At 40.1% G+C, this 8,840-nt stretch overlaps 1 pseudogene; it reads left to right on the top strand.

Moving 5' to 3' along the window:
- Positions 1 to 2,705: 2,705 nt before the first annotated feature.
- On the top strand, positions 2,706 to 3,417 carry LOC117313321 (tyrosine-protein phosphatase non-receptor type 2 pseudogene; annotated as a pseudogene).
- The last annotated feature ends 5,423 nt before the right edge of the window (positions 3,418 to 8,840 follow it).

Here is an 8,840-nt window from a genome sequence, read left to right as displayed (position 1 = left end):
AGGTAAAACCTTCCAAGACTGAACCAGGAAGAAATAGAAAATATGAACAGACCAATCACAAGTAATGAAATGGAAACTGTGATTAAAAATCTTCCAACAAACAAAAGTCCAGGACCAGATGGCTTCACAGGTGAATTCTATCAAACATTTAGAGAAGAGCTAACACCCATCCTTCTCAAACTCTTCCAAAAAATTGCAGAGGAAGGAACACTCCCAAACTCATTATATGAGGCCACCATCACCCTGATACCAAAACCAGACAAAGATACTACAAGAAAAGAAAGTTACAGACCAATATCACTGATGAATATAGATGCAAAAATCCTCAACAAAATACTAGCAAACAGAATTCAACAACATATTAAAAGGATCATACACCACGATCAAGTGGGATTTATCACAGGGATGCCACGATTCTTCAATATATGCACATCAATCAATGTGATACACCATATTAACAAATTGAAGAATAAAAACCATATGATCAGCTAAATAGATGCAGAAAAAGCTTTTGACAAAATTCAACACCGATTTATGATAAAAACTCTCCAGAAAGTGGGTATAGAGGGAACCTATGTCAACATAATAAAGGCCATATACGACAACCCACAGCAAACATCATTCTCAGTGGTGAAAGACTGAAAGCATTTCCTCTGAGATCAGGAGCAAGACACAGATGTCCACTCTCACCACTATTATTCAACATAGTTTTGGAAGTCTTAGCCACGATAATCAGAGAAGAAAAAGAAATAAAAGGAATACAAATTGGAAAAGAAGATGTAAAACTGTCACTGTTTGCAGATGACATGAGACTATACATAGAGAATCCTAAAGATGCCACCAGAAAACTACTAGAGCTAATCAATGAATTTCGTAAAAGTGCAGGATACAAAATTAGTGCACAGAAATCTCTTGAATTCCTATACACTAATGATGAAAACTCTGAAAGAGAAATTAAGGAAACACTCTCATTTAGCACTGCAACAAAAAGAATAAAATACCTAGGAATAAACCTACCTAGGGAGACAAAAGACCTTTATGCAGAAAACTATAAGACACTGATGAAAGAAATTAAAGATGATACCAACAGATGGAGAGATATACCATGTTCTTGGATTTAAAGAATCAATATTGTGAAAATGACTATACTACCCAATGCAATCTACAGATTCAATGTAATCCCTATCAAATTACCAATGGCATTTTTTACGGAACTAGAGCAAAACATCTTAAATTTTGTATGGAGACAAAAAAGACCCCAAATAGCGAAAGCAGTCTTGAGGGAAAAAAACGGAGCTGGAGGAATCAGACTCTGTGACTTCAGAGTATACTACAAAGCTACAGTAATCAGGACAATATGGTACTGGCACAAAAACAGAAACATAGATCAATGGAACAACATAGAAAGCCCAGAGATAAACCCATGCATCTACGGTCAACTAATCTATGACAAAGGAGGCAAGGATATACAATGGAGAAAAGACAATCTCTTCAATAAGTGGTGCTGGGAAAACTGGACAGCTACATGTAGAAGAATGAAATTAGAACACTCCCTAACACCATACACAAAAATAAACTCAAAATGGATTAGAGACTTAAATGTAAGACTGGACACTGTAAAACTCTTAGAGGAAAACATAGGAAGAGCACCCTTTGACATAAATCACAGCAAGATCTTTTTTGATCCACCTTCTAGAGTAATGGAAATAAAAACAAAAATAAACAAATGGGACCTAGTGAAACGTCAAAGTTTTTGCACAGCAAAGGAAACCTTAAACAAGGCAAAAAGACAACCCTCAGAATGGGAGAAAATATTTGCAAACAAATCAATGGACAAAGGATTAATCTCCAAAATATACAAACAGCTCATTCAGTTCAATATTAAAAAAACAAACAACGCAATCCAAAAATGGGCAGAAGACCTGAATAGACATATCTCCAAAGAAAACATACAGATGGCCAAGAAGCACGTGAAAAGCTGCTCAGCATCATTAATTATTAGAGAAATGCAAATCAAAACTACAATGAGATATCACCTCACCCCAGTTCGAATGGGCATCATCAGAAAATCTACAAGCAACAAATGCTGGAGAGAGCGTGGAGAAAAGGGAACACTCTTACACTGTTCGTGGAAATGTAAATTGATATAGCCACTATGGAGAACAGTATGGAGGTTCCTTAAAAAACTAAAAATTAAAAACTAAACTTAAAAACTAAGAATTAACATACGACCCCGTAATCCCTCTACTGGGCATATACCCAGAGAAAACCATAATTCAAAAAGACACATGCACCCCAATGTTCATTGCAGCACTATTTACAATATCCATGTCATGGAAGCAACCTAAATGTCCATCGACAGACGAATGGATAAAGAAGATGTGGTACGTATATACAATGGAATATTACTCAGCCATAAAAAGGAATGAAATTGGGTCATTTGTTGAGACATGGATGGATCTAGAGACAGTCATACAGAGTTAGGTAAGTCAGAAAGAGAAAAACAAATATCGTATATTAGCGCATATATGTGGAACCTAGAAAAATGGTACAGATGAACCGGTTTGCAGGACAGAAATTGAGACACAGATGTAGAGAACAAACGTATGGACACCAAGGGGGAAAAGTGGCGGTGGGGTGGGGATGGTGGTGTGATGAATTGGGCAATTGGGATTGACATGTATACACTGATGTGTATAAAATTGATGACTAATAAGAACTTGCTGTATAAAAAAAAGATTAAAAAAATAAATTACAGAACAGTATCTCACTTTCATTATACTACCTGGTCAGATTTCGGAGTGCCTGAATCACCAGTTTCATTTCTCAATTTCTTATTTAAAGTGCGAGAATCTGGCTCCTTGAATTCTGAACACGGGCCTGCGGTGATCTACCGTAGTGCCGGCATCGGGTGGTCAGGCACCTTTTCTCTGGTGGACACTTGTCTTGTTCTGATGGACAAAGGAGACAATATTAACATTAAACAACTGTTACTGAGTATGAGAAAATGCTGAATGGGGCTGACTCGGACACCAGATCAACTCAGATTTTCATACATGACTCTAATAGAAGGAGCAAAGTTTCTAAAGGGAGATTCAAGTGTACAGAAATGGTGGAAAGAACTTTCTAACGAAGACGTTATGTCCTGTTTTTGATCAGTCACCATCCAAAATAATGAGTGAAAAATACAATGGCAACAGGATAGGCCTAGAAGAAAAACTGACAGGTGACAGATATACAGGACTGTCCTAAAAATGCAAGATACTCCGGAGGAAAACAGTGAGAGTGCTCTGCGCAAGTGCCTTCTGGGGGACAGGAAAGAGCACAGCTCAGAAGGTGTAGCAGATGAAGCAGAGGCTGAACGAGACCGAACGAAAAAAGGCAAAGACGGTTTTATTGGCAACCTATTCTCACTAAGATGGGGTTTGTGTCAGTCATTTTGGTTGGTGCTTTTGTTGGCTGGACACTGTTTTCTCAGCAAAACACCCTATAAATAACTAATTTTGCCCTGCAAGTTTCGGCACTGGTAGCTGACAGTGTTGGGTGAATCACGGGGTTTTTAGCAAATTCCTCAGACCCCAGAAGGTGTGGTTGACTAGACACCCACAGAGAAGTGGGGTGTCCAGTACCCCCAGCACCCCAGGGCGCTGCTCACACTGTACCCACTCCCTAAAATCAAGACTTGAAAACTTCTTAAGATCTGGTACATTTTCAGCTGTATTCATACATGTTAAGTGTAAGATTTCACCTGACCAGACTGAGAAGTCCTTTATCACAAGGATTTGTTTTTGGAGGCTATCTGGATTTTAACCTGCACTTGATATAAGCAATAAATATTGTGGTTTTATCGACATTATTACTGAAAAGAAAATGACCTTTAAGTAATGCGTGTAATGTATAATGTACTGTTGATGTGGGCATCAACATTGTATTTTCTTAACCATTTCAGGGCAAATATATTTTATTAGTACCTATTTAATCTTACTTTTGTAGTTAAATGTGCTTTTTAAAAGCTCAATTTGAAAAAAAATCTGTTACCATAAAAAATAATAAACTATATGTTGATTCAAAAAAAAAAGGTAATCCATCTTCCTTTATCCTCACTCAGAGAAGAAGTGTGTGGTGATGGGCACACAGCAGAAAACAGAATCTGGGCAGCCACGTTTAGCCTGTTTTTGAGTGGAAGAGGAAAATTGCTCTGTAGAGAGATGTGCAGAGGGAAGAGGGAATGGCCCCAAAGAGAGGGGTCTCAATGATGGGTGGGTCTGTGGCCTGGTTTGGAGGCTGTGGGTCCAGTTCCTGGAACCAAGTCTTCCCGGGACCTGTCAGCACTTCCTGCCTGTGAATTCATGTTGATATATCTCTTCCTCCAAAAAACTCACCTTTTGCTTGGCGTTGTTCAGGGAAGTTCTGTTTCTTAAAACCAAAACCTTTTAAAGGGACTGATGGAATCCAATTCACATTCAGGTCTCTCTGATCTTCAGATTTGTGGTTTCTTCATGTCCAGTGGTTTGCCCAAGAGAGCACAGATTCAAGTGCTGCATTGAATTAAAGCAGAGTCTGACATACTTTCCATTTTGTCCCTCTAGGATCCTGGCCTAGAACTGAATTTCATAACTTGGGACAGGCTTTTAATGTGCCTGGGGCTCTTTTTCATCATAAATCGTTGGCTGTTACTGCCCTACAGAACTGTTAATGATGTCAGGGGTTTTGGATATTTCTGTGGAAGTTACAATTTCATAGATCACGGATATTCATTCTTTCAAGATTAATCTAATGTTTTTATTTGACAGAACTGTGTTTTGCATTGGGGATGCAGAGAAAAATGAAATACAATCCCTAACCCAAAGGACGCTCGGACTTCTAGAGGATAGATAAAAGTTAAAAAAAAATGCTCTTCTTACTGGTGATGAAACTGAACTGAGGCCTAGAATAGAAGATGTGATTTAATCAAAGACTTAATGATAATCTCTTTGTTCTTTCCATGCTGAATATATCCTGTTTGGATGCTAAATTATTCTAAATCTTTTGGCCCAATTGGAATGGTAGCGGTGGAAAATTGGAGGCTTGCATTATTGACTTCAAAGAGAATGTGGATCCAGCATTCTTGCAAATTATGTAAGTATTAAGATTGCCAGGCATTAAGCCTACTTTTGGAAATAAACAATTGAGTTTTATTTGTTTATTTTATTTATTTATTTGACACAGGGTCATTCTACTTAGTGAAAATGAAATAAATAGATGCAAAATACTTTCAAAATTGCCTAATCAGTTGACTTCTGGTAACAGTGAAATACAATAACTAGGTCAACAAACACATGGTATCAATCTTTGGGAGGCCACCTGAGGCTATTGTACTTGTTATCCTGAACTCATTGATTTTTGTAAAGTCTAGGCAAATATATTGCAAAATGGAAGCAAACTGTCAGCTGAAATGGGGTGAGACACCAGAGGGATGACTTAAAAGCCCTGATACTAGCTAGGCTGGATAGTAGATGGCCAGGGGTAAAAGACAGACAGGAAGAAGGCATTTTGAAAGTATATGAGCTTTGTTGTTGGATGACATGATGAAACTGGTGGCAGGGCTACCTATGCCTTAGGTATTGGAAGGGCTGTCTTGAGGCGCTCAACCTAGGTAGAGAAATGAACTTGGCCTTGAGAGGAGGCAAGGTCAAGGTGGCAAGAGTAGCTGATTGTGTCAAACTGAAGGAGGCAATGAGCAGGTGTGCATTGTGTAGGAAAATGAGCAATAAAGTTAGTGATGTCAAGAGCTACTCATGGAATTATTCAGGGCTGAGTCTGGGGATAGAGTATGCATCAGGTAGGTTGGCCTTAAAAAGTCTCCCTGGGCGACTTCCCTGGTGGTCCAGTGGATAAGACTCTGCACTCCCAATGCAGGGGGCCTGAGTTCGATCTCTGGTCGGGGAACTAGATCCTGCATGTATGCCGCAACCAAGAGTCTACATGCTGCAACGAGGATCCCTCGTGCCACAACTAAGACCCGGTGCAGCCAAAATAACTAACTAACTAAATAAATAAAAGTTAAAAAAAAAAAAAGAAGTCTCCCTGGGCTGACACCAGGCAAGAAGCCAAAAATGCAGTACTTGAGAAGGTTTTTTTTTTTTTTTTGCGGTATACGGCCTCTCACTGTTGTGGCTTCTCCCGTTGCGGAGCACAGGCTCCGGACGCGCAGGCTCAGTGGCCATGGCTCACGGGCCCAGCCGCTCCGTGGCATGTGGGATCTTCCCAGACCGGGGCACGAACCCGTGTCCCCTGCATTGGCAGGCGGACTCTCAACCACTGCACCACCAGGGAAGCCCCCAGTTTTACTTTTATTTTATTGATGTTGATCTGGATTAATTCTTCCTGTGTATATTTTATAATAAACTTTGAAGTAGCTGTTAGTTTTTGTTATTGTCATTTGTTTTGCTCTTGAAAAAATGTATTCATTATTGTTGCTTCCACTTTTTTCCCTCTTTGGCCCTTATAGTTATTAAATTCAATTTTCCCAGATAAAATTTTTTAGATGTGAAATTAGCAAGAAGATTGGATCCTTTTGCTAGTTTTACTGAGTGCAGTTTTACCTTTTGACAGTTTTACTTTTTGTTGTTGTTGATTATTTCTTCAAAACAGATTTTTTTCCCCCTCAGGTCATTTGTTTTCTTTTTGCATTTTATAGCATGCCCAATAATACATGATTCTTCAGTTAGTTTTTGCCTATAACAGATTGTAGCCTGTAGAGTTTCCATGGTTGTCAGTTTCATTGCTGTTTTGTGGTAATTCTATCAGTAATACTTATCATGAATTGGAAAAAACAGGTACTGAAAATTTGTCTTGTTTTCTTGACGTAAAGCGAGGAATATGCAAAAGGCAAAGGCATAAGATTTGAGTGTGCAGTGGGTTAAATTATTGTGTTATTGTACGTAGCCAGGAGTTTGGATTCTATAGGCAGTGCTCTTTCTTTTCAACCTCAGATACCTCCAGGATACCTGGTAGTTTTTTCTTTCCTCCAGGAGGGTTTGGGGCTATCAGGCCAAGGATCAGGACTTTTGCCCAACAAGGCTGCTGATGGTGAGAAGCAGAGTTCACTCTGAATTTGTGCGTAAAGGTTGGAAAACACCATGTAAATGAAACAGCCCCCCAGGCCCTACTTATCTTTGTCAGGGGGACAAGCCGTTCCTTTGCTGGCCTTGGCTTCCAAGGTCCCCAGGCTGCCTTGGGGCTGGGCCTTTCATGCTCCTCTGGATCCAGCCAAGTTCCTCCAGGCTTGGAAAGGCTCCAGGCCTCTCACCAGTTCCCCTACAGAACAAAGCCTCCCTGTAGGCCTGCTTGTCTGAATTCCAGGGGCCACATGTCAATGAAAGCACTTGGAAGTTACAGTCAGTTGTCTCCCTACCACCTCTAACTCTTGCGTTAGGTTCAATCCAGGCCATGGTTGTTATGACCACAAGGTCCATTGGGATTTTCATTATTCATAAGACCATAGAAACGTGGCTAAGAACTAGACAAAACAAAATAAAAACAACCATGAGCTTTCAGTCAATTTTTATTATGAACTGAGCATAAAATTCCATGATTCTTGCCTTGGCATTCTCTAGAGATAAGGGATTCCATGACCTTGTCTGGAGTTGACCCTCCCTGTGTATATGTTTACTGGACCCTACTCAGCTAAAGCCCATGTAGAACACTCTTACTGATGCCCCACATGATCATCCTTAGGACGATGGATAGCCAATATTTATTGTAAGGCAAAGCATTTTTTTCCCTTCCCATTATTTACGGAAGCATGATATTTAATATGTTGATTACAAAAAAAAATCAACAGAAAGCTATTGGCTGTGACTGTTTCACAATCTGTTTTCTGAAACTTTTGATATTTCTTTCCAACCTGCTTTCAACCTATTTCTCATGTTAGCACAAGCTCTCTTGCTCTGTGTGTGGATTTAATCCTTAGTACTCCCTTTCAAATACTGATGCTTGTCTTAACCTTAGCTACAACTCAGATTATCCCACTGGGTTCTGGGCGTGGGATGGTTCCTGGTTAAGACCTCTCATAGTCTGTTTGGCTCCTGGAACCCTTTGAATGCCATGGCTGCTGTCAGGTTTGCCCCAGACTTTAAATGAGAACCAGAGAGAATGGGAAGGATGTTTACTACTTACCCATCTCTCTGCTTTTCACTAATGATTCTCTGGTTTGGCCTTCAGGCATAAGTAGGTGATTATTTTTCTGAATTCCACAACCCCCTGGAGAACTGGAGATGGGCTTTGGAGCAGATCTGGCTTTGCAGCTTGTGTCTGGTTTTTACTAGATCTGTGATATTGGGCATGTTATTCTGAGTTTCTATTCTCTCATCCTTAAAAAAATTGTTCATGTAGATTAAGACAAATGCAGGTGTGAGTGCCTGGCAAACAGTAGGGGCTCAGGAAGAATTAGTTAGCCTGAAGTCCCTGAATGCATTTGATGTGACCTGTCTTTGCTTCCCATGGGCGTACTTGATTCTGGGCTTGCTTTGAGCCTAGAATAGTGATACTGGTGCTGACTGTAAATTGAATTCTTCTGTCCAGACACCGGTCCCGAAGGGAGATGCGATGTGCACTATAGGCCACACTGAACCTCTCTTTAGAAACTTGGGTGAGTCGTCTGGGTTTCTTAAATGTTCTACCTTACTTTCTTTCTGCCTCTGCAAAGGAAATGTGTGGGGATTTATATAATGCATTCAGGCTCTTTGAGGGCAGAGACAACATCGTGAAGGAAAAGAGCTGGCTCTATGTCTGGCTCTGTCACTTTCTCACAGCGTGACCCTGGGTAAGGGTAAGACTTTGCCTGAGTTTGTTTTCTC

The sequence above is a fragment of the Tursiops truncatus genome, chromosome 8 (genome assembly GCF_011762595.2).
Source record: "Tursiops truncatus isolate mTurTru1 chromosome 8, mTurTru1.mat.Y, whole genome shotgun sequence".
NCBI classification, from domain to species: Eukaryota; Metazoa; Chordata; class Mammalia; order Artiodactyla; family Delphinidae; genus Tursiops; species Tursiops truncatus.
Note: the sequence above shows the minus strand (reverse complement) of the source record. Positions and strands in the feature narration are given on the sequence as shown.